Below are 25,034 nucleotides of genomic sequence, written 5' to 3'. Positions count from 1 at the left end.
GGCTGGCCTTGAACTCACAGCAATCCACCTGCCTCTGCCTCCCGAGTGCTGGGATTAAAGGCGTTTGCCACCACCGCCCGGCTGGCATACTTATTTCTTAAGACATCCCCTGCCCAAACACTACAGCTGCTTCTTTGAGCCACCACTGCATTTGGCTTTAGATCCTGAACCATAGTGTGCATCACTGGCAGAAACTGCCAGAATGTACCTGGGAGTGTGTGGTACCCCAGCGTTTCCAACAACTGCCCTAGTGATGTAGACAACGTTATTCTGGAGACCTTGGTTTTTGTTGTTTGTTTTTAAGGAGGTTAGTTAGTGCTTGAGAATTTCATATATGCATATATAATGTGTTTTAATCCAATCCCTCACCCAATCCCAGCCTTCCGATTCCACTGAGGCAACCGAGGGTGACCTGTATGTATGCGGTGTGAGACTGTCTACTGGAGCACAGACTGGAGAGCTGCCTAAAGAAGACGGACTCTCCCAGAAGCTACCAACTGTCCATCGTTTGTCAGCTAGAATTTCATGGGCCCTTCCTGATCCAGGCTGGGACTTAAACTGGTTTGAGCGGGTCTTGTGTGCAGTCCCAGATGCTCCAAGCTCATGTGTACAAAGGCCCTGTCGTGTCCAGAAAATACCGTTACACTACGGGCCTCTACTCTCTCCGGCTCTCAGAGAATCATCACTCCTCCTCTTCCACGGTGATTCCCTGAGCAGTAGCGGTAACACAAATGTCCCACTGAGCACTGGCCAACCCACATCTCTTATTTCTGTGCATCTTGACATTTGTGGTTCTCGGTTTTAATCGCCATCTACTGCAAAAAGAAGCTTCACTACCCAGAATGGAGAAATGAATTAATCTGTAGTATAAAGATTAAAACATACAAAAAAGATTAAAACATGCATAATTTATTACTGTGTCTGTTTAGTAGAATAAAAGTATTAGGTTCTCCCGTGATGCCTATGACTTAACTAGCCATGGGTTTTTGGGCCCAATGAAGGGGACTAAGCAACAGTTTTGTCTTGTGGAGAGGACTTTAAATCTAGTAAGAGAGTGGTTGGTTGCTCCCACCACACTTGTGCCACTATTGCACCAGTGAGTATATATCTGTAAACTAGTTGTCACTGTAGCTCATGGGGTTCACATTTGGGTAAGACTTCCCTATCAGCATGTATGGAAAGCACTGGCAGCACTATGGGAGCTGTCTAGTAGTGGTAAAGCTCCCAGGGAGCTTGATTTCTCCCTGTCTTATGATATAAATATTTGGTGTCTCTGGCAACAGTCTTACCGACAAACTCTGGAGGGTAACCGAAAGCAAAGGCAATAGCCTATAATATTCTGGGGGAGAAGGGTGGCTATGAAACTACAGTGGTCAAGAACTCAAAACAAGATAACGTACTTGCAACTGGGCTTTTTATTTGATAGTCTATGGTGTCTGGGGTTGGGGGGGGAGAGATTGTCCTTCATTACGGGGGCTCCTATAAATATCCCCACTTAACCCCGTTTTATATATGTATATGTGTTTATTGAAGGAACTTCCTACAGTAGTGGGTTTCCATATGGCTTTTTCAAAGATCTTTAGTTCCGGTTGTCCCTCCTCCACCCTGCCTTCCCACCCTCATCCCCACTTCCTGTTTTTTTATTCCACTTTCCCTTTTCGTACTCCCTTCATTCACTCCCCAGTCCCTTGAACTTCCTCTATGGCCCCTCAGTACTATTTTTTATCATCTATGAGTACTCCAATTTTATTATTATTATTATTATTATTATTATTATTACTATTATTATTATTATTTTCGAGACAAGGTTTCTCTGTGTAGCCTTCGCTACCCTGGACTCACTGTGGAGACCAGGCTGGCCTTGAACTCACAGCAATCCACTTGCCTCTGCCTCCCAAGTGCTAGGATTAAGGGCGTGTGCCACCACACCCGGCAGGTACTCCAATTTGACACATATATTCAGAGTGTTTGAAAACTAGCATCTGGGCAAGAGAGATGGCTTATGAGCACCAAATGTTCTTTAAGAATATCAGGGTTCAAGTCTCAGCACCCACATGACAGCTGATAACTCCAGTTCTAAGTGGTCTGACAACTTCTTCTGGCCTCTGAGGGTACTGTATATGTGTGATGGACAGACAAAATACCCATACACATAAAAGAAAACTAAATAAAAATCTCAAAACCCCAAAACTAGCATCTCTATACCAAAGAGAACACGCGATGTGGTCTTTTTGGGTCTGGGTTACCTCATTCAGAATGACCATTCCGACTCCACCCGTTTACCTGTAAATTTCATAATTTTATTTTTACTTTACAGATAAATAATATTTCATTGTGTATACGAACTATATATTTTTTATCCATTCACCCGTTGATAGACATCCAGGCTGATTTTGTTTTCTAACTATTTTGAATGTAGCAGAAATGAACATGGATGAAGAAATATCTCTGCAGTAGGATATAGAATGCTTTGGGAATGTGCCCAGAAGTGACATATATGACAGTGGACCATATGGTAGATCTATTTATAGATTTTTGAGGAAATTCTACACTGATTGATTTCCATAGTGGCTGCCCAAGTTTGCACTCCCTCTAACAGCGATTAAGTTTTCCCCTTTTCCAATATCGGTGCCAGCATTTCCTGCCATTTTGTTTGTTTTGTTTTCCTGTATCTATAAAAAGAAAAAGTCCCCAATATAAATCAGGGAGGGAAGAAGACGAGACACACCCACCCTTTAGTGTAGAGAAGTCGGGGGCGGGGGGCGGGGGGGAGGGGAGGTAAGAGAGCAAGCCTTGTATGGATGGGTGGGTGGGGGAATGTCGTTTAAGGCTTAAAATATTCTCTGTAAGAAAACTGAGAGGCTGCCTTTTCGGCGAGGTCCTTGCCACTCAAGTGTCCCGAAGTGGGGAAAGGCAGCCACTCTTCTCGCTCCGGGTCGTCTTCTTCCTTGTGCAGATAAGTGTGCTGCAGGGCGCGGAGGGCAGAGATTCTCTCCTGTGAGTTAAAAGCCAGTGTTTCCAGCAGCAGCAGGGGCGGTCCAGCTTCCTCCACGCCTGCACCACTGACTGCGCCTGGCCGAGGCTCTCTGCTGGAAAAGGCTCCTCGAGATAGAGATGCCTCTCGAGGTCAGTCATCTTCTGACAACGATCCAACGAGATGGAAGATTTTGCCCCAACTGGTCGGCTTCAGAGTTTCCGCAGAAGAGAGGCTTTCGACGGAACATTTCTGCAAAGATACAGTCAACACTCCTCATGTCCACAGGTGCTGCATACGTGAAGCGCAGAAGAACTCCAGGGGCCGGGTACCAGAGCGTAACAACCACAAGGGTGAGGGCGGCCATCCGGCAGCTGTAGATAGTGGCGAGGCCAAAGTCAGCTGGCTTGACTGTCCCGTTCCTTGTCACCAAAACGTTCTCTGGGTTTCAGGTCTTGGTGAACAATGCAATTCGCCTGAAGACAAATCTAGGCCGCTCAGGAACCGATGGTCTCTGCTGGCAAGCCTGGCAGGGGCGCGTTCTCCAAGTACGTCCCTAAACCCTGGCCTGTGTGCTTTTGAGCACTAGGGCGACCTTGGTGTCGCGATCGGTTCGGGAAGCAGCACAGACATCCATCAACCATGGAACCTTGGGGTGCTCAAAGGCTTCCTGCCTCCTCAGTAAGGCCACCTCACGCACTGTGCTGGAGGGAAGGCCCCCTTCAGCTCCTCTTCCGTCAGTTTCATCCTTCTGCATGTAGTTATCCAGTCTGGGCAGCACCATTGGCTGGCGATGCTGTCTCTTCTCCAATATTTATTTATTTACTTACTTACTTACTTACTTACTTACTTACTTACTTACTTACCAATTGTCTTCATCGAAAATCAAGTGACTGTGGGAGCATAGTGCATCTCCTACGTATCTCCACAGTTTGGGTTCTGAATTCTATTCCACTGATCAATGTGTCTTTTCTATGCCAGTGTCTATGCTGGTTTTATCACTAAATTGAAGTCAGGCATAGTGATGCCACCAATCTTTTTTTATTGTTCATGATTGCTTTGTCTATCCTTGATTTTTTGCATTTTCGTTCAAAATTGGAGTTTTTGGGTTTTTGTTTTTGTTTTTCAACTTCTGTGAAGAATTGTGTTCGATTCTTCAGGGAGATCGCAGTGGATCTATAAATGGCTTTGGGGATAATAGCCATTTTTGGAGTATTGGTCGAATGGATCCATGAGGATTGAAGTTCTCCGTGTACTCTGATACTCTTCAATTTCTTTCTTTCTTTCTTTCTTTTCTTTTCTTTTCTTTTGTCTTTTTTTCTTGAGACGGGGTTTCTCTGTGTAGCTTTGGGTGTCCTGAACTAACTTTGTAGACCAGGCTGTCCTCGAACTCACAGCAATCCACCTGCCTCTGCCTCCTAACTGCTAGGATTAAAGGTGTGCACCACCACGCCTAGCTACCTTTACTACTCTTTTATGTTGAGTTTTATCTCATTATGGTGTTTTTCTTTGGTGTCTTAAAGTTTTCATTGTACGGGTTTTTCAGAGAAACCCTGTCTCAAAAAACCAAAACCAAAACCAAACAAAAGGATGTGTCCTGTATCCCTAAAATCCACAGGACTTCTATTACAAGGGGATATTACATTTTGTCATGAGCCCTTTCTTTCTTTTTTCTTTTTCTTTTCTTTTTGTTTTTTGTTTTTGTTTTTGTTTTCTTTTGTTTTAGAGACAGAGTTTCTCTGTGTAACCTTGGCTGTCCTGAACTAACTTTGTAGACCAGGCTAGCCTCAAACTCACAGACATCCACCTGCCTCTGCCTCTGCCTCCCTGAGTGCTGAGATTACAGGTGTGAACCACCATGCCTGGCTATATTTTACATTTTTATTTTATTTTATTTTATTTTTGCTTTTTCGAGACAAGGTTTTTCTGTGTAGCCTTGGCTGTCCTGGACTAACTATTTTATTAATTTTATCCCTGATCTGATTATCTCTTCCTAGCTACTATTGTTTGTTCCTGTTTTTGCAAAGCCTTCGGGTGCATCATTAAGTTATTAATTGTTTTGGTGAAAACTTTACTCTTAGGACTTCCTTCATTGTGTCCCATAGCTTTTTGGTATGTTGTCCTCATTTTCATTCAATTCTAGTTATTGGGGTCTGAAAACTAAAAAACAAGCAAACAAACAAACCCAAGCTGTCACAAGAGTCCAACAAAGCAAGATCTGTATTGAATTACAAAACTGACCTGTCAGGATCGAGGCCTGACTGCATCTTTGAACATTCAACTTAGTAAGCATTTAAGCAGATGACAAAAAAATTTATTATACCCGGGACACAGCTACTGATCAATTGATCAGAGCCAAAGAACGCAGGATCTGAACTGCGACCCTGAGCCAGAATGTTACAGTTTTAAAGCCTGAAGTCCACAAATGACTGAGCCAAGTTATCCCACCAATCAGGATTTAGGGATACAGGACTTCTCACCAATCATGATTTAGGGATATGGTACTTCCCACCAATCACGATTTAGGGATATGGTACTTCCCACCAATCACGATTTAGGGATATGGTACTTCCCACCAATCACGACTTAGGGATATGGTACTTCCCACCAATCACGATTTAGGGATATGGTACTTCCCACCAATCAGGATTTAGGGATACAGGACTTCCCACCAATCACGATTTAGAGATACGGTACTTCCCACCAATCAGGATTTAGGGATACAGGACTTCCCACCAATCATGATTTAAGGATACAGGACTTCCCACCAATCATGATTTAGGGATACGGTACTTCCCACCAATCAGGATGTAGAGATACTGGACTTCCTTGGAACATGTCTTTGTGGTACACCTACTGGTTGGGTTAGTCAACTGTGGCAGGGCTGCTTGCCTAGCATTCATGTCTCAACTTGCCAACCAGGATGTCAGTTACCTGCATACATGTCTCTTTCTGCCAAGCAGGATGTCAGTTACCCAGGGAAGTCTTGGGAAGTTAAACGCTATTTGACCCCTATTCAAAATGGAAGTTTTATTCAAAATGGCCTCAGTTTGGTTCCTTCTTATAAAGTTGAGTGCACCTGAGTTTGGTACATGTTTTGAATTATGATATCCTCTTGGTGGATTGTCCCTTTAATGAGTATGGAATGATCTTCCTTATCTCTCCAGATATGTTTTGTTTTGAGAAACCCTGACTCAAAAAATCAACAACAACAACAACAAAAAGAGTTATCATTGGAAGATGAGTGTTCCTGTCATTTTGTTGACTTTGTGGTTATTTTCTTAGATCTCTTTTGCTTAACTGTCTTGTATTGTTTATTTTCTATAACCTCTTGAGTATGTTTATTATTCTTTTCAAACTGAAGTAATCCTTCCAGTATCTTCTGGAGAGATTACTTAATGGCCATAAATTCATTTAGTCTGTTTTTTTTTTCTTCCTGAAACAGGGTTTCTCTGTGTAGCCATGGCTGTCCTAGACTCACTTTGTAGACCAGGCTGGCCTCGAACTCCCAGTGATCCACCTGCCTCTGCCTCCCGAGTGCTGGGATGAAAGGCGTTGCCATCACTGCCCAGCTAGTCTGGTTTTTTTACTATAACTTTTATTTTATGTATATAGGCGTTTTGCCTACATGCTGGTTTGTATACCACAGGTGTGTCTAGTGCCTCCAGAGGTCAGAAGGAGGCATCAGATCCCCTGGAACTGTAGTTACAGATGTTTGTGAGTCACAGTGTGGGTGTAGGAAATCAAACTGGGTCCTCTAGAAGAGCATCCAATACTCTCAACCACTGGCCCATCCAGTGGTTAACAGTTTTGCTGGGTATAATAGCCTGTGTTGACAATTGTAGTTTTGCAGAACTTGGAATAAATCTTTCCAACTCCTTCTGGCTTTAAAAGTTTCTGTGCAAACATCAAGTGGTATAGCTAGGTGGTGGTGGCACATACCTTTATTCCCAGAGCTCTGGAGGCAAAGAGAGGCAGATCTCTGAGTTAAAGTCCAGCCTTGTCTACAGAATGAGTTCTAGGACAGCCAGGACTACACAGAGAAACCCTATCTTAAAAAACAAAATAAAATCTGGGTGTGGTGGTACACGCTTTTAATCCCAGAACTTGGGAGGCTAAGGCAGATGGAGCTCTGTGAGTTCGAGGCCAGCCTGATCTACAAAGTGAGTCCAGGACAGCCAAGACAGAGACAGATAAACCCTGTCTCAAACAAACAAACAAACAAAGAAACAAAAAAAACAAACCAAAATAAAGCCAAAGCAAAAGATATATACTTAATAAGGCTGGAGAGACGATTCAGTGTTTAGGGACACATCTTGCTCTTCTGGAGGACCCAAGTTCAACTCCCATCACCCACACTGGGTTGCTCACAACTACCCTTAACTGCAGCTCCACGGAAAATCTGAAGCTTCTGGGCTTCCATGGGCACCTGCAGTCTCTCTCTCTCTCTCTCTCTCTCTCTCTCTCTCTCTCTCTCTCTCTCTCTCACACACACACACACACATACACACACACTACAATACACATTACAACTTTGCAGCCTCACCTTGCTGTGTAATTGCCCCTTGGGTCAGAAATGGACCTTTCATCCAGGGTGCCCTAGCCCCTCTTACCCTGCCTCTAGCTTTTTGTCTTTGCTACACCCTTCTTTGGTTCTAGGGGTTCAGCTTTTTGAGAGTAGAAAGTGAGTTGGATCCTGACACGTCTTCCTGTAACTTGTTTTTTTAGGGCCCACTCTACAATTTGATATAATCGTTTTGAATATCAAATAGAAATTCTGAGCAGAGGGAGGAGGTGGATTTCCTTTTTCCCCCAGGAGGGACTGGGCACAGCTCCTGGCTGACCCTGTGGGGAGTGTGACAGCTGGACAACAGGCCTTCTCTCTGCTCAGGCCTTATCCAGCCTTTCAGAGAGCCCCTTGGGGGTGGGGGTGGGGGTGGGGGGCAGCTGCTTTCCTTTGGTGTCACTTTCTGGGCAAAAAGATTCAGTGTTTGGATTTTTATTAGGCAATAAAGTTAAGGGGGAAATGCTGGGGGGAAAAAAATCCCAGCACACTGTTGTTACTCTTATGAATGAGTAACACAGCACGCAACTGGACTATTAATGTCTAAATGGGTTTTCTGTGCTCCAAGCCAAAACACATTTCATAAAGTTACACCGAGATGGACTGCATCCCAGTTAATAAAAACAGCCCTGTGCAGAGGATGCCTGGTCCAACCAGAGGGGTGCTGGCTGCCAGGAGGTTGCTACAGTTACTATTCCAACTGTGATTTGATTTGACTTTTCAAAAACAAAACATTTCATTAAATACTTGAACTTAAACATTATTACCTAATTCTAACTCCAAATATATATATTTATTGTATTTATTATACAATTTATTGGAAATATGTACATAGGTTCTTGTTGTTTGTTTTATGAATTACTTTGACCTCTCTCTCTCTCTCTCTCTCTCTCTCTCTCTCTCTCTCTCTCTCCTCTCTCTTTCTCTTTCTGAGGCAGGGTCTTATGAATCCCAGGCAGACCTCGATTTCTCTATGAGTAGAGGATGGTTTTGAACTTCTGATCTTCATATCCATACCTTCCAAGTTCTGGGGTCACAAGATGTGCCATCATGCCCAGTTTATGTAGCGCTGGAATCAAACCCAGGGCACCCTCCCAAATGAGCAACAGCCACTCCAATTTTTGATATTGTAACATCAACTACAACCACTTATTTATAAATAGAGTAGTTTATTTTTTCTTTTGCTCCCACTCCCACTCCCTTTTTTGAGACAGGGTCTTACTATGTAGCCTTAGTTGGTCTAGAACTCTTTGTGTAGACCAGGCTGGTCTTGAAATCCCCCTGCCTCTGCCTCCTGAGTGCTGGGATTAAAGGCATGTGCCACCACACCTCCAATTTTTCCTTTCTTGTTAAAGAAATAGATTTGATGTGTATATGGAAATATATCAAACATAAGCTGCCAGATCATCAACTTAGGGCTAATTGTATTTTATTATGTTTCAGTACTGTGCATGGAGTACAGGGCTTTGTGCACTCTAGGCAAAGCTCTCCCACTGAGCACCTCCCTGTCTCCACCCTTTAAAAATGCCATTTTGAGATAGGATCTCTCTAAATTCAGAAGAATGGTCTAGAACTCCTTGTGTGGCCAGACTAGCTTCAAATTCCCAGGACCCCTGCCTCAGACTCCAGAGTGTCTGGGATTACAGCTAGGCAGCACTGGGCTCAGCAGGATGGATATTAATGCATCTCTTTGGTTTTTTATATAAGAAATCAGTACCTCTTAGGGAAAAAAAAATAAGTAATCGCTACTTTATATATCTATTTTTTTTTGTTCTGTTTTAGTTTTTGAGATAGGGTTTCTCTGTGTAGCCCTGGCTGTCCTGGAACTCACTCTGTAGACCAGGCTGGCCTCGAACTCAGAGAGCTCTGCCTGCTTCTGCCTCCTGAGTACTAGGATTAAAAGACATGTTACCACCTGGTCATTTTCTGGGCACATTTTTACATTTTGGAAACTTTAAAAGAAACATAAAAATAGTCAAGACTAACAGGCATAGTGGCAAATGCCTCTAATTCCAGCTACCAGGAAGCTGAGGTAGGAGACTCGCTTGAGGCCGACAGTTCAAGACCACCCTGGACAGCATAGCAGGACCCTCATCTCAGAATAAAAAAACAAAGCCAAGAAACAAAGTAAAGAAACCTGTGGAGCCCAGTGAACCTAGACTGCATCTTATCCTTACTTGGGACCAAGGACTAGGTTTTTTTCTTCCCAAGTTTGCCTTCTGAAATAGGAGTGTCTACCCGATGCTGTTTACTCACAGGGTTTCGAAAACAGATTATTTTCTAGTTTCACAGATCCCCAGGTGGAGAAAGATTTCGCCCAGGATATACTACATCCCAAGTCTCATCCATCCTGATTTAGATGATGAGATTGAAAACTTTCTCACTTGATAGTTACATGAGATTTTTGAACTTGGAGCGGATATCTAGAAATAGCTCAGAAGACCTTGGGAAGGGATGAGGAAGATGTGGTCTGTGTTCTGAGGATACACTATTGTGTAGATTCTGCCCTCCTCCTTCCTTCCTTCATTTCATTTCTTTTCTTTTGTTTTTGTTTTCTTTCAAGATAGGGTTTCACTGTGTATCCTTGGCTGTCCTGGACTCGCTTTGTAGACCAGGCTGGCCTTGAACTCACACTGATCCACCAGCGTCTGCCTCCTGAGTGCTGGGATTAAAGGCGTGCACCACCACGCCCAGTTTTGTTGTTGTTGTTGTTATTGTTTGTGACAGGGTTTCTCTGTGTAGCCCTGGCTGTCCTAGAACTCAATCAATAGACCAGGCTGACCTCAAACTCAGAGATCTGCCAGCCTCTGCCTCCTGAGTGCCAGGATTAAGAGAGTGTGCTACTATCCCCCGCACTCTGCCAACGTCTAAGTATATCTATCCTAATTATACATCCTGGGACTGAAAAAACGACTACAGGATGAGTTCAGGGACCCACTGGACCTATTGTAACTTGATACTGTTACCTTTGCAACAGGCTACAGAAAGGCTAACAGCAAAATTCTTAGGCTTTTTTCAAAGTCCTTCCTCAGGGGGACCTGGTATTCTCTCTCTCTCTCTCTCTCTCTCTCTCTCTCTCTCTCTCTCTGTCTTTTGTTGTTGTTGTTGTTTCCAAGACAGGGTCTATTTTTGTTAGTCTTGGCTGTCCTGGACTCGCTGTGTAGACCAGGCTGGCCTTGAACTCACAGTGATCTGCCTGCCTCTGCCTACCGAGTGCTGGGATTAAAGCCCAGGGGACCTGGTATTCTCTTAACTCAAGGGATTCTGGGTCTGCAGACTGGCTTAAGTCTGGAAACTGATTCACAGACTCAGATTTCCTTTTGTAACAATCCAATATAGCTCTTCTTTCATTGGCCTGAGAATTTTCTTATACATATCAAACAAGAATGCAGGAGGCCCAAGGCTACACAGAGAAACTCTGTCTGGAAATACCAACCAAGCAAACAAACAAAGTAACTTTAGACTGTTTCTGTGCATCTGGAGCTGGTCCGTTTCATCACTGGGTTCCTAACTGTCCTTCACTGTATTTGGAGATGTTAGGAGTTGGTTAATTTTATTACGGAGCTCATTCTTTTCCTTTTTTAAATGTTTATTTATTTACTTATTTACATTTGCATTGGCGTTTTGTCTGCATGTGTGTCTGTGTGAGGGTGTCAGATCTTGGAGTTACAGTTGTGAGCTGCCATGTGGGTGATGGGAATTGAACCCCAGTCCTCTGAGAGTTCAGCCAGTGTTCCTAACCACTGAGCCACCTCTCCAGCCCTCTTTTCTTTTGTCAGTTTATCCAGAGATCCTAGGAGCAACCAACCAGCATCGTCATTATACTTATATTTTCACAGACTGTCAAAAGTTTTATATACAGAGTCACCAAATTCACAATTGGTCAATCAGGACGATCAAGTGCATTTGTCCTGAAAAGTTGTAAAATAATTCATGCCATGGCCTTTCAGGACTCTCCACGCTTCCAGGAGAGGCTGTAGTAATTGTAGGTGTCAGCAAATTGGAAAGCCTACTCCAGATACTTTAAAAAAAAATGCCAGTCATGGTGGCGCACATCTTTAATCCCATCACTGGGGAGGCAGAGGCAGATGGGTCTATAAAGCGAGTCCCAGACAGCCAGGGCTACAGAGAGAAACCTTGTCTCGAAAAACCAAAAAAGAAAGAAAGAAAAGAAGAAGAAGAAGAAGAAGAAGAAGAAGAAGAAGAAGAAGAAGAAGAAGATAATCCCGCACAGGTGGACCCAGTCCTTGGGTTTTTTAGTTAGTTTCACATACAGTCAAGTAGGTGACCAAGAATAATCATCACTAGGATGAATCTTGGGGAGCCAGGATCCCAACCACTCACCAGTATGATCCTCCAAAGTCACATTCTAACTGGAACCTCTGAATTGGATTTTACTCTGGGGTAGGCATGGCTGAGGCATAGGATCGGGTCCTAGTTGGATATGGTAGGTTCTTACTCCCATGTGACTGTCTTGTAAGACAAGAAGAAACACAGAAAACCACAGAGAGCCAGGCGTGGTGGTGCATGCCTTTAATCCCAGCACTCAGGAGGCAGAGGCAGGTAGATCACTGTGAGTTCGAGGCCAGCCTGGTCTACAGAGTGAGTCCAGGACAGCCAGGGCTACACAGAGAAACCCTGTCTCAAAAAAATCAACCAACTGAACAAAAAAAGCACAGAGGGTGCCTGTGACCCGAGCGTGGATGAGAGTGGTTTACCCGTGGACCGAGGAGTACCAGGGATCGCAGGCAACACCCAAAACTGAGGCAGGCGCACACAAGTACCATGGCTTTGGACTTGTAGCCACACTGACTCTATGGCTGCTCTGCGTGGCTGTGCTAGTGGATTCAAGTGTTATATACATTAAAAAGCACATAAACAAGAAGATAGGCACTGAAATACATAGATAAAAGGCCAACAGTTAAAAAATCTTTTAAAAAATGTTTTCACTCTTTATTCTTGTGTGTGTGTGTGTGTGTGTGTGTGTGTATGTGTGTGTGTGTCCATGTATAAGTGTGCACAGGTACACGTGGATGTCAGATGGCCAGGAGAGAGCTTCAGATCCCTTGGAGCTGGAGTTACAGGGGATTGTGATCTGCCAGATGTGTATGCTGAGGTTAAGTGTCTTTAACTGCTGAGCCATCTCTCCAGCCCTTAATAAATTAATTCTATCTTGCTTACTTATACCCCCCCCCAAAAAAAGTCTTGAGAAGTATAATGTGTGTCCCATTTATTTGTTTCTTTGTTTCTTTGTTGTTTTTGAGACAGGGTCTGGCTACCTCCTTCAGGCTGCCCTGGATGAAAATCACTCTGTAGCCCAGGCTGGTCTGGAGCTCAGGGTAAGCCTCCTGCCTCAGCCTCCTAAGTACTGGGGCACATGTGTGTGCTACTATTACGTGCCATTTTAGATTATATTAAAGATGGTTGTGAGCCACCATGTGGATGCTGGGACTTGAACTCAGGACCTCCGGAGGAGCAGCCCCTGCCCTTAACCTCTGAGCCACCTCGCCAGCCCATATGTACGATTTAAAAATGAACTTTTCATTCTGGAATAACTTCACATTTATAGGAAGCCGCAAGGATCATACAGAGTTCCCAGAGCCCTCCCTGCTGTGAGTGGCGCAGATGGCGCTGTCCAGACCCACCCGCCCTGTGATTCCGAGGAGAGGCCTGGGTGCCTCACAGACCCAGAACATCTGACCTATGATCTGCAGCTGCCATCTTTCTCATCTGAAAACAGGAGTAAAATCACCGAGAAGATGCAGTAAGTCTTGCCTGTCCCGGTCAAGCTAAGGGGCCCTGAGAGGACATGTTTGAACAAGCGCCTCTCCTGCGAAGTGAAGAGAGCAATGCCTTTCCTGCGGGGTCTGAGTGTAAGGGGAACTGCTCAGGGCTTGGCTTCTGTTTTCTGCTTTTCCTTTCTTTCTCCCTCAGGCATGTTTTCCAGGCTCCTTCTATGCTGAGTTTTATTTGTGGTGTAAAAATGGTAGGTCAGATATCTGCATGGTGAGACCCTGTTCCGAAAGGCTTACAGCTCTTGGCACCATTAGGGAAGCAGGAGAGGGGGAGGGGGAGGGGGGAGGGAGGCGAGGGGGAGGGGGCAGGGAGGGAGAGAGACAGAGGAGAGACACAGAGAGATACAGAGAGGAGCAAGGAGCAAGGAGGCGGGTGAGCGACCCTTGAGATTCTTTGCCTTAAGAGAAGGAAAATGCAGGCTGAATACTTTTCTGCCCAGAGTAGTCCCAAGCTCTGCCTGGAAATTTCCAGGAGGCGGCTTCTCCAGCACATATGTCTGAGAAGAACTGATTTGTTCTAAAACGAGCCAGTGCGTGGGTTGCTGCACACCGCTGCTCTCCGCACCCTCCCCTCGCCCCCACTTTTCCCATCACCAGCTCAGTCTAGGAAGTGTGCTGCCATCGCTCCTTTTCCAGGCTTCCCGGGGCCCTTCCTTCTCCCGTTCCAGGACGACAAGAGACCACGGGGCATCCATTTAAGAACTAGATTCTTAAAAATGGTGGTGGCGCGGTGGCACACGCCTTTAATCCCAACACTCAGGAGGCAGAGGCAGGCAGATCACTGTGAGTTCGAGGCCAGCATGGTCTACAAAATGAGTCTAGGACAGCCATGACTATACAGAGAAACCCTGTCTCAAAAACAAAAACAAAAACAAAAACAAAACAAAACAAGAACTGGGCTTCTCCGTCCCGTTACACTTTACTTTAGAATCTCTGGGGGAGATTTGAAACCTTTGGAGTATACTCTGGGTGGCTTTGAGACAGGGATCACTGCTTTGTACCCCAGGCTGGCCTTGAACTCACATCAGTTTTTCTTCAGCCTCCTTGGTGCTGGGATTACAGGTAGGCACACCTGGCAATTCTGATGTAATTGGGAAGAGGCTGAAGCCAATGCTGTTTCACCCCAACTCCCCCCTCCCCTCTCCCCTCCTCCTATTTTTGTTTTTGGTTTTGGGGGGGGTTGTTTTCTTTTGCTTTGTTTTTCAAGACAGGGTTTCTCTGTGTAGCCTTGGCTATCCTGGACTCACTTTGTAGACCAGGCTGGCCTCGAACTCACAGAAATCTGCCTGTTTCTTTCTCTTGAGTGCTGGGATTACAGTGTGCCACCACTCTCCACATCCTCCCTCTCCTTTTTAAGAGCTTTTCTGGTGATTCAAAAGTTCAACTAGAGCCAAGCAGTTGTGGCACAGGCCTTTAATCCCAGCACTAGGGAGGCAGAGGCAGGCAGATCTTTGTGAGTTCAAGGCTAACCCAGCCTACAAAATGAGTCCAGGACAGCCAAGGCTGTCCTGTCTGGGGGTGGGGGATGGGGGGAACACAAAACAAAAAAACTGAAAAAAAACCTCCAAAACGATGAGCCAAGATAACAGTTTTGTTGTGTTACCTGTTCTAGGGGAGGGCGCTGAGCAACACCAGGAAGGTGGCCCTTCCTTCTCATCTGTTAAAACATCCCGGAAACAGTGGGAGAAAGATCCAACTCATACTAAGTAAAAGTTAAGTTGGGATTTTTTGTTTGTTCAGTGTTTGTTTTTGGTTTTTGAGAAAGGGGTTCGCCATGGAGCCCTGGATGGCCTGGATCTCACCTTGTAGACCAGGCTGGCCTTGAAATCATGTCAGTCTGTCTGTTGCCTCCTGAGTGCTGTGATTGAAGGTATTTGCCACCATGCCTGGCGTAAGTTAAGCTTTGCAATTCAAGAATAATTTAGGAAGCTGGAGAGATGCCTCAGTGACAAGGTTTGGCCGTGTTATTCCAGGTTGGCCTTGAACTTGAGACCGTCCTTCCTCAACCTGCCAAGTGCTTGCTGGGATTGCCACAGTGTGCAGCTCTCCCGGCTGTCCTTTCCCTCCGTCCCCTGCTCCTCCTCAACCCCTCACCTCCCCTGAGTCGTTTTTTTGGCCTTGGGTGGTTTTCCTGCTTTAATTGTCTCACAGCATGGGTCACTGGGCTCGCTGGTGGAGCTCCCATGTTCTGTGGAAGGTCATCACCCCCACTTCCTTGCTTTCTGGCACTAGAAGATAACACAAATTCTTTTCTTTTTTTCTCAGAATAATTGAAGATTTAAAAAGAATTTATTGGTAAGATGTGTTAGGTTGCTGAGGCTTGTGGTATCGGCCAGCTTAAAAGCTCTGTAATTTTTTGTCATTCACTTTCTTGCTTAAAATAAATACTATTTTATATTCAATGTGGTATTCTTGACTTGGGATATTTTTCTTTCTTTCTTTTCTTTTCTTTCTTTCGTTCTTTCTTTTTTTTTTGTTTTTGTTTGTTTGTTTGTTTGTTTTTGTTTTTTTGAGACCTGATTTCTCTGTGTATCCTTGGCTGTCCTGGACGCACTTTGTAGAGCAGGCTGGCCTCGAACTCGCAGCAATCCACCTGCCTCTGCTCCTGAGTGCTGGGATTAAAGGGATGCGCCACCACCACCAGGCTTGGGATATTTTTCTTTAACAGCGTCCACCCAACTGTAAGAGTGTTAGGCCTAAGCTCTTCCCTTTGTGAGGCCCAATGCCTCCTGGCCACCTATGTGTGTTGAAACTTGGTGATGCAAGACAAAGACAAAATTAGAGAACAACAAAACAAAACTCAGGCCAGCAAGATGGCACAACGGATAAAGGTGCCTGCTGCCAAGCTTGATGACCCAAGTTTGATTTTGTTTGTTTGGTTTGGTTTGGTTTGGTTTTTTTTTTTTTTTTTTTTGAGACCAGTTTTCTCTGTGGGTAGCCTCCTCTGTCCTGGACTAGATTTGTAGACCAGGCTGGCCTTGAACTCACAGAGATCCGCCTGCCTCTCCTGTGCCTGGATTAAAGCATGTGCCACCACCGCCCAGCCTCTGAGTTTGATTCTTATGCCCCACATAGCCCCATATAGCAGTCAGGATGAAGACAACTAATTCCAGAAATTTTTCCTCTTTCTGAAAGAAAGAAGCAATCTATCAATCAATGAAAATTTAACATCTAGCTCAGTTTGTGAGTCAGGACTTCTGAGCTTTCCCTTCAACTAATTGCAGACCATAATCCTTTGTAAACAGACCTTCTTTGCCAATAGTGTAGCTTCAGTGTTATATTTACTCATTTTTTATTAATTAATTATTTTTATTTTTATTTTTATTACATTTTTATTAATTTATTCATATTACATCTCGATTGTTAGCCCTTCCCCTGTTTCCTCCCATTCTTCCCTCCCTCCCACTTCCCCCCTTCTCCCGTCCCCTATGTCTGTGACTGAGGGAGACCTCCTCCCCCTATATATGCTCTTAGAATATCAAGTCTCTTCTTGGTAACTTGCTATCCTTCCTCTGAGTGCCGCCAGGCCTCCCCATCCAGGGGACGTGGTCAGAAAAGGGGCACCAGAGTTTGTGTGAGAGTCAGATCTCACTCTCCACTCAATGGTGGAGAATATCCTGTTCGTTGGCTAGGTCTTGGTAGGGGTTCGAAGTTTACTGCCTATATTCTCCTTGGCTGGTGCCTTAGTTTGAGGAGGATCCCAGGACCCAGATCCGCCTGTCATGAAGTTCTTCTTGTAGGTTTCCAGGACCCTGTGGGTCCTACTATTTCCCCATTCTTCCATGCTACTCTCGCCTAAAGTCTCAATGGGATGTCCTCTCCTCTGACCCACTTTCTTGGTATGTAAAGTTTTTCGGGGCTGGAGAGATGGCTCAGTGGTTAGGAGCACTGCCTGCTCTTCCAAAGGTCCTGAGTTCAATTCCCAGCAACCACATGGTGGCTCATAACCATCTGTAATGTGATATGGCACCCTCTTCTGCCTTGCAGGAGTACATGTAAGCAGAGCACTGTATGCATAATAATAAATAAATAAAATTTAAAAAAAAAGTTTTTCATGGTACGTATCCCTTGGACTAGTGTTTTGATATAACTGAGTATATACCGTTTGTCTCTTTTTGCTTCCGGCGCTTTCTCAGAAAAATGGGAATAGGGCTTCCTCAAGATCCAGCTATCCCACTCCTTGGAATATACCCAGAAAATGCCCTACCACACAACAGGGAGATATGCTCAACCATGTTCACAGCTGCTTTATACATAATAGCCAGAACATGGAAATAGCCTCAGTAGAAGAATGGACTAAGAAACTGTGGTACATTTACACTATGGAATACTACTCAGCTATTAAAAACAAGGAATTCCCAAAATTTGTGGACAAATGGATTGAACTAGAAATTATCATAATGAGTGAGTTCACCCAGAAGTAATTAATTAATTTATTACGTATACAGTGCTCTGCCTGCATGACAGAAGAGATCTTGTTATAGATGGTTGTGAGCCACCATGTGGTTGCTGAGAAGTGAACTCTTTTGGAAGAGCAGTCAGTGCTCTTAACCTCTGAGTCATCTCTCCAGTCCTATATTTATTTATTTTTAAAGCGAAAAAAAAAAAAAGCTTGTGTATGAGTGTTTGCCTATGTACCTACTCCGTTTTGAATCAGGCAGCCATATTGAGCTTTAGCTCTCAGTTTCCCAGAAGGGTTCATTAGCTTCTTGGAAAAGCCTCAGGGAAGGGGCAACCAATCAGCAACAACTGCCCCGACATCTCGCCTGGGGCTAAACTAGATATGAGGTGACTGGTCCTTCCCCAAGGTCAGAAACAACCAGGAACATACAAGTACCCCTTACTGCTGGGCAGAAGCAGGCAGCAGGCGGATGTCTGAGTTTGAGGCCAGCATGGTCTACAAAGAGAGTCCAGGACAGCCAGGGTTGTTACACAGAGAAACCTTGTCTCAAAAAAACAAAACAACAACAACAACAACAACAAAGAAGTACCCCTTACCATGAACCCAACAAATCCTAATGAAGGTCAAATGACCACAACTGGAAATCCCCTAACTGGCTTTAAAAGATGCCTGCGCGCTCCCCCCCACCCCCCGTCCGCCATTTTGTGTGATTGGTTGACCCTGCATGCTAGTTGTTTCTGTAGAATAAATGCTCTTTGCTTTTGCATACTACTTGAGTCTGGGGTCTTCCTTTCGTGATTCTCGATTCTCGGACCCTTACACCATGTGCCTAGTGTCTTCAGAGTCCAAAATAGTGCATCCTATCCCCAGGAACTGGAGGTACAGTCAGCTTTAAGACACCATGTGGATGCTGGGAACCAAACCTCGGTCCTCTGCAAGAGCAGCCAGTGCGCTTAACGGCTGAGCTATGTCTCCGGCCCCTTCAGTTGGTTTATTTAGTATTTCACTAAGCACATGTTGTTGGCGATTCAATCAGCACATGCTCAGTAAAGCAGTCTACCTTAAATTCATATTCCTAGGCACAGCTGGAAAGTGGGGCGAGGGGCACAAAGTAAGATGGCATATTTGGAATTACAAATGGAGCATGTCAGGATCATTTTCAGGGAGCGTCCGATTCTCTTCCGGGGCATCAGGAAGCCACCACAGAGCAGAGGGTATTTGTATTAAATTCTGACAGATGAGTGGATATTTGTGACACAGAGAAAGGGTTGTGGGCCGGGAAGTGGAAGGTGGCTGCATGAGGAAGGCTTGGAGTTGTATAAGGTCTTGCCAGGCACGTGAGGAACCCTAGCGAGGTCAGTGAGCTCAGAATGTAACCAGGCTTATTCTACTTTCCCTTCTCAACTAACACTTCCTGTCTGTAACTTTCACCTCTGTGCAGTACATAGCAAATGGTAGGTGCCTAAGAGCTTTTGTGGTGAACAAAAGAAAACACACACCCCTATTCTAAACTGACTTCTTCAAATTATGGGAATTGTTTTGTTTTGTCTTTTGTTTTGTTTTGTTTTGTTTTGAGATAGGGTTTCTCTGTATAACAGCTCTGGCTGTCCTCGAACTCATGGAGATCCACCTGCCTCTGCCTCCCAAGTGCTGGGATTAAAGGTGTGCGCCATCACTGCCCAGCCTGGGAATTTTTAAAAAAGATGTATTTTTAATTTATGTGTTTTAAGTGTGTCTCTCTCTGTGTGTGTATGTCGCCTGTGTGCAGGTACCATTCAAGGCCAGAAGAGGGCATCAGGTCCGCTAGAGCTAGAGGCAGTTGTTGCAAGCCATTTGTGGTGGATGCTAGGCTCTGAACTCAAGAGCAACAGGCGTTCTGACCTGCCAAACTATTTCTCTAGCTCAAGTTATATGGATATTTGAGCATGGAAATTGCCTCATAAGATTGCATATGATAGCTAAAAATCTCCAGAGAACTTAGGTATCCAACCAACATGAAGTAGATGGAAAGAGCACAGTATGCTTACTACTAAAACCAAACTCTATGTGCTATTGATAATTATAAAGATTACTGTTAGGAATTTAGAAAGATTATTTATATTGTGGTATGACATGAGGAAATTTCTTTGTTTTTGTTTTTGTTTGTTTATTTTTTGGTTTTCGAGACAGGGTTTCTCTGTGTAACCTTGTCTGTCTTGGACTCACTTTGTAGACCAGGCTGGCCTCAAACTCACAGTGATACACCTGCCTCTGCCTCTCTGAGTGTTGAGATTACTCTGCATCCAGCTCAACATGAGGAAATTATAAGAATAATTATGTGAAATATGAACCATTCATAAATTGCAGGCATACACATATGTACATATGAAATATCTAAGGGTGTTTATGCAAATAGGTTATGGATTACTTCAATTTTACTCTTTTTGGTTATTTATATTTCCTGCCTTCTCCACCTATATGAAATGCACAACAATAGAAATATTTTTAGAAAACAAAAATTTCGTGTAAAGGCATTTACTGAAAAACCAAGTAAGCAAATGATGTTCTTTATCGGAACATAGGGCACCCTCCTCTGTGTGTGTGGCATGAGCACATGGCATGGTCTACAGATGATTTAGAACTTTATAGCCTCACACGGAGTGATTGTTTCCTAATTGTCTCATTTGATTCTCAAGACAGTCCTGGAACAGTGAGTGAATACTTTTAAGTATTGGGATCTGTGGCTCAGCACCCAAGTTCACACAAGTTCACCTGGCTGAGCCTGACAGCATCCAAGGCCTCCGCACCCCAAGGACCAGGGTATTTTTCTTTCCTATTCTAGAGATTATCCTGAGGGAGGCAGAGAGCCATTGAAATATTTCAGGGCTTTTCATAATTATCATAGCCTCTAAAAAAAATGATAGCATAAATGTCCACACAAATCCTTAAGTTAAAAAAAAAAGTGTGTTACAGAAGTCTGATCTAATGTCAGTAGAAATGCATTGTCTGTATAAACACATGAAAAGTGCATGCACTAGGATGCATTGTCAAGAGCATAGATCCGTGCATTGCAGTAAAGTGTGCCATAAGAATCTGTGGGTTTTAGGAGCTCATGGGCCAATGAATCTGGAGCACACACAAGGAACCAGGAGCAACAGGAGGAGCCTGCCTCAAAGCACGGCACAAGGAGAGGTATCTCTTAACCACATGAACATGTTTGTACACACACACACACACACACACACACACACACACACACACACACACATACACACACTCACACACACACACTCACAGACACACACTCTCAGACACATACCCACACACATACAATTCATAGTTGTTTGTTTTATTTTGTAGAGAATACTTTGGGGGCTGGAGATGGCCCAGTGGTTAAGGGAACTTGCTGCTCTTTCAGAGGACTCTAGCTCTGTTGCCAGCACTTGTGTTGGCTCGCAGCCACCTGTGACCTGAGCTCCAAGAGATCTGACACTTTGGCCTCTATCAGCACCCATGCTCTTATACACACATCATGTGTAGGAACATACATCTACATATAATTAAAACTAATAAAAACTAGGCTGGGTAGTGATGATACATGCCTTTAGTCCCAGCACTCAGGAGGCTGAGGCAGGCAGATCTCTGAGTTCAAAGCCAGCCTGGTCTACAGAGTGACTCCAGGACAGCCAGAGCTACACAGTGAAACCCTGTCTAGAGAAAACAAAATAAGAGCTAGGCACAGTGGCACAGACCTATAATCCCAATACGCAGGGAGATAGAGGCAGACAGATCTCTGTGAGTTTAAAGCCAGCCTAGTCCACAAAGTAAGTCCAGGACAGCCAAGGCTTCATAGAGAAACCCTCAAAATAAATAAATAAATGAAAGAAAGTAAAGAAAAACCCAAAATAAATACAGACTAATAAAAGCTGGATATGGTGGTGCATGGCTTTAATCCCAGCACTCAGGAGGCAGAGGTAAGTGGATATCTGTTGAGTTCAAGACCAGCCTGTCCATTTAGCTTCAGGCCAACCAGGACCATGTCTCAAAACAAACAAACAAACAAACACAAATAATGAAAGTAATTATTATTAGTATTAGTATTAGTATTAGTATTAGTATTAGTATTTTGAGACAGGGCTTCACTGTGTAGCCATGGCTGGCCTCAAACGCACAGAGATCTGCCTCCCAAGTGCTAGAAACAAAGGCATGTGCCACCAGGCCTGGCTAAAAGAAAGTTTTTTTTTTTAAAGAAAAGAATTTGTTAAAAAAAAAAAAAGATTTTGGGTTTGTGTTTATATTTGCATGAGTAAATATTAGGGAAGCACAAATTTCTCAAGCAGTATCTTTTTTGTTGTTTGTTTAGGTTTTCCTCGCTGTCCTGGGACTTTGTAGACCAGGCTGGCCTTGAACTCATGGAGATCTACCTACCTCTGCCTCTCTAGTGCTCGGATTAAGCCATGAACTAACATGCCTGGCCTAAACAGTATGGTTTTGACATTTTATTTATTTATTTATTTATTTATTTATTTATTTATTTGAGACAAGGTTTCTCTGTGTAGCTTTGGCTGTCCTAGACTCACTTTGTAGACCAAGCTGGCCTCGAACTCACAGTGATCCGCCTGCCTCTGCCTCCCAAATTCTTGGATTAAAGGCGTGTGCCACCATGCCTGGCTCATCATATTTATTTTGACTCATTCAAGAAACCAAATTAAGGCAGGCACACCTGTAGTCTGAGTACTTGGAGGCTTAGGCAAAAACCTGAGCTTAAAGGCTTCCGGGGGCCCTAGAATAAAACTCTGTCCTAACCTTAAAATCAAACATTTTAAAATGTAATAAATTCAACAAAATGAGCTGGGCGTGGTGGCACAGGCCTTTAATCCCAGCACTCAGGGAGGCAGAGGCAGGCGGATGGCTGTGAGTTCGAGGCCAGCCTGGTCTACAAAGTGAGTCCCAGGACAGCAAAGGCTACACAGAGAAACCCTGTCTCGAAAAACAAAAACAAATAACAACAACAACAACAATAATAAAATAATAAATAAAAAATAAAGAAGATGCTCACTTGGGAGTAGTGGAGGATCAGGAATGCCCAGGCCCTTCTTTGGGCACATCTGTCCATCCTCAGCGTTTTACTTGTGAGAGAAAGAAGTAATTTTCAAACAACTTTCAAACTTACCAAAGTCCGTCTACTTGTGGTTGGAGAAAGGAATTGACTGAGATTTCTGAAGCGTTTCAGGACGTCTTGTAGGCGCCTGTAAAAAGAAGGCTGGTTTTCACCTGCAACTGTTAACTGCGGCTGCCTGCCAGGCTGCAGAGGCGCATTCTGGACCTGGCTTCCATTCCCAGAATTCCCTCTGGAACTACAGTCAGCACGCCGCCGCCACTCCACTCAAAGGTGAAATCTGGTTTCCCATTTCAGGGCCAGTCCTCCTCTGCCCCAGGCAGACCAGATAACGCTTATTAAAAAAACGAAACAGAACAAAAAAACCCAACACCAACCGGGAACACTTACCTGAAAGGAAATCGTAGACGGTCAAAGCTAAAGTCCAGGGTTATTCTCTGGGCCGTTAGCTCTTGAGTTACTGGGAATTTAATGTATTTTTAACTCAATTCAAGCGCTTCTCCCTCAGGAGATGCTTGCCCGGTTTTCTCGGCCTCGCGTGTATCCGTGAAGTTTGGCTGGGTGTTTGTTGACACATTTTCTGGGCAAGGCTATTTGAGAAACGCTGACATTTGCCTAACTTCCTCTCCAAGCAGAAGCTGGGTTTGTCTCCCCGGCCCTGCTGGGGCTCCAGTCTCTTTCTTGGAAGGAAAGAATCTGCTTTCGTCTTCACTAGCCCGTTCCAATTTCTCCTTCCTTTATTTTCCTCTCCTGATTTGACTCAGCCTGGACGCTCCCAACTGTGCTGTCTCCCTGGGCACCAACTTCTCTGAAAAGGGCTGCAGGCATCTTTTTAGTTTTTGAATCAGGAAGCATCTTTGCCACATGATCACCCAACAGTTTCTTCTTCATTTTTTTCTCTCTTTTATCAGTTTTCCATTCATTAAAGAGGAAAGCAGTGTGTTGCTTGTTTGTTTGTTTGTTTTTAACTTTTATTCTTCTCTCATACATTATATGCGGACCACAGTTTCCCTTCCCTCTACTCCTCCCATTCCCACCCCCTTCCCCCCCAACAAATCATCCTCAGCACCCCCTCACCCCAAAAAGGAGCAAGCTTCCTAGGAATCTCCACAAACAAGGCCTAACAAGATACACTAAGACTGGGAACCAACTCTCATATCGCAGCTGGAGGTGGTAACCCAGTAGGAGGAAAAAGAGGCTACCTACTCAAAAATTCTAGCAAGGGCCCTATATCCCAGGTCTCCAGCTCTGTTTCTCTAGCCTGTCTTCCTTACTCTCTTTTCTTTGGGGGAGGAGGGCAGGGTTTGAGAAAGGGTTTCTCTGTGTAGCCTTGGCTGTCCTGGGACTCACTTTGTAGACCAGGCTGGCCTCGAACTCACAGCGATCCACCTGCCTCTGTCTCTGGAGTGCTGGGATTAAAGGCGGGTGCCACCACGCCCGGCTTTACTTTGTATTTCTTAACATCGACTTTGGGGCTGGAGAGATGGCTCAGAGGTTAAGAGCACTGTCTGCTCTTTCTGAGGTCCTGAGTTCAATTCCCAGCAGCCGCATGGTGGCTCACAATCATCTATAATGTGATTGATGCCTCTTCTGGGCGGCAGGTGTACATGCAGGCAGAATGCATAATGAGTAAATCTTTAAAAAAAAATGACTTGTTAAGGAATAGGATCCAAGTTGGTTTTGAACTTAGGATTCTTCTGCTTCAGCTTCTGTGAGGCCTGGCATTTCTTTTTCTTTTTCTTTTCATTACCCCCGCCCCCTTTCCTCCCTCCCTTCATCCTTCCCTCAGTTTGAGCATGCGTGATAAACTGGATTCCTCAGGACTGAAATGTAATTTGGCTTCTTTTCAGGAGAGTAAGGGGGACTACACTGTGTTTTCCTTGGTGCTTTGTGTCAAGAGGGACGAGATATTCATTTGTTAGTATTATGAATTGAACTCTACCCCCACCATTCATGCAGACAACCTAACCATCTGCGGTGGCTTCGATGAAAACGGCCCTGGTAAGCTCATAAGGCGTGGCATGATTAGTAGGCGTGGCCTTGTTGGCGTGGGTGTGGCCCTGTTGGAGGAATTATGTCACTGGCATGGGCTTTGAAGTTTCAGAAACTCAAGCCAGGCCCAATGTTTCTCTCTTTCCCTGCTGCCTGTGGAACAAGATGTAGAGCTCTCAGCTCCTCCAGCACCATGTCTGCCTGCATGC

General features: G+C 44.5%; 1 long non-coding RNA gene and 1 pseudogene across 3 annotated transcripts in view; both read right to left on the bottom strand.

Annotated features, from left to right (window-relative positions):
• Nucleotides 1–23,620, bottom strand: part of LOC311609242 — a 54,547-nt gene extending 30,927 nt beyond the window's left edge. For both annotated transcript variants that reach the window (XR_014783322.1, XR_014783323.1), the window contains exons 1-2: nucleotides 23,224–23,620; nucleotides 22,888–22,963 (exon numbers count right to left, since the gene is read on the bottom strand). This is a non-coding gene — a long non-coding RNA (uncharacterized lncRNA). The remainder of the gene's footprint in view (nucleotides 1–22,887; nucleotides 22,964–23,223) is intronic.
• LOC311608821 (cyclin-dependent kinase 4-like) lies at nucleotides 2,825–3,680 on the bottom strand (annotated as a pseudogene). Its single transcript has one exon. The product of its transcript is annotated as a cyclin-dependent kinase 4-like (transcript).
• Nucleotides 23,621–25,034: the final 1,414 nt, after the last annotated feature.

This window comes from Acomys minous (genome assembly GCF_964271855.1).
Source record: "Acomys minous genome assembly, chromosome: 11".
Classification (NCBI taxonomy): domain Eukaryota; kingdom Metazoa; phylum Chordata; class Mammalia; order Rodentia; family Muridae; genus Acomys; species Acomys minous.
Note: the sequence above shows the minus strand (reverse complement) of the source record. Positions and strands in the feature narration are given on the sequence as shown.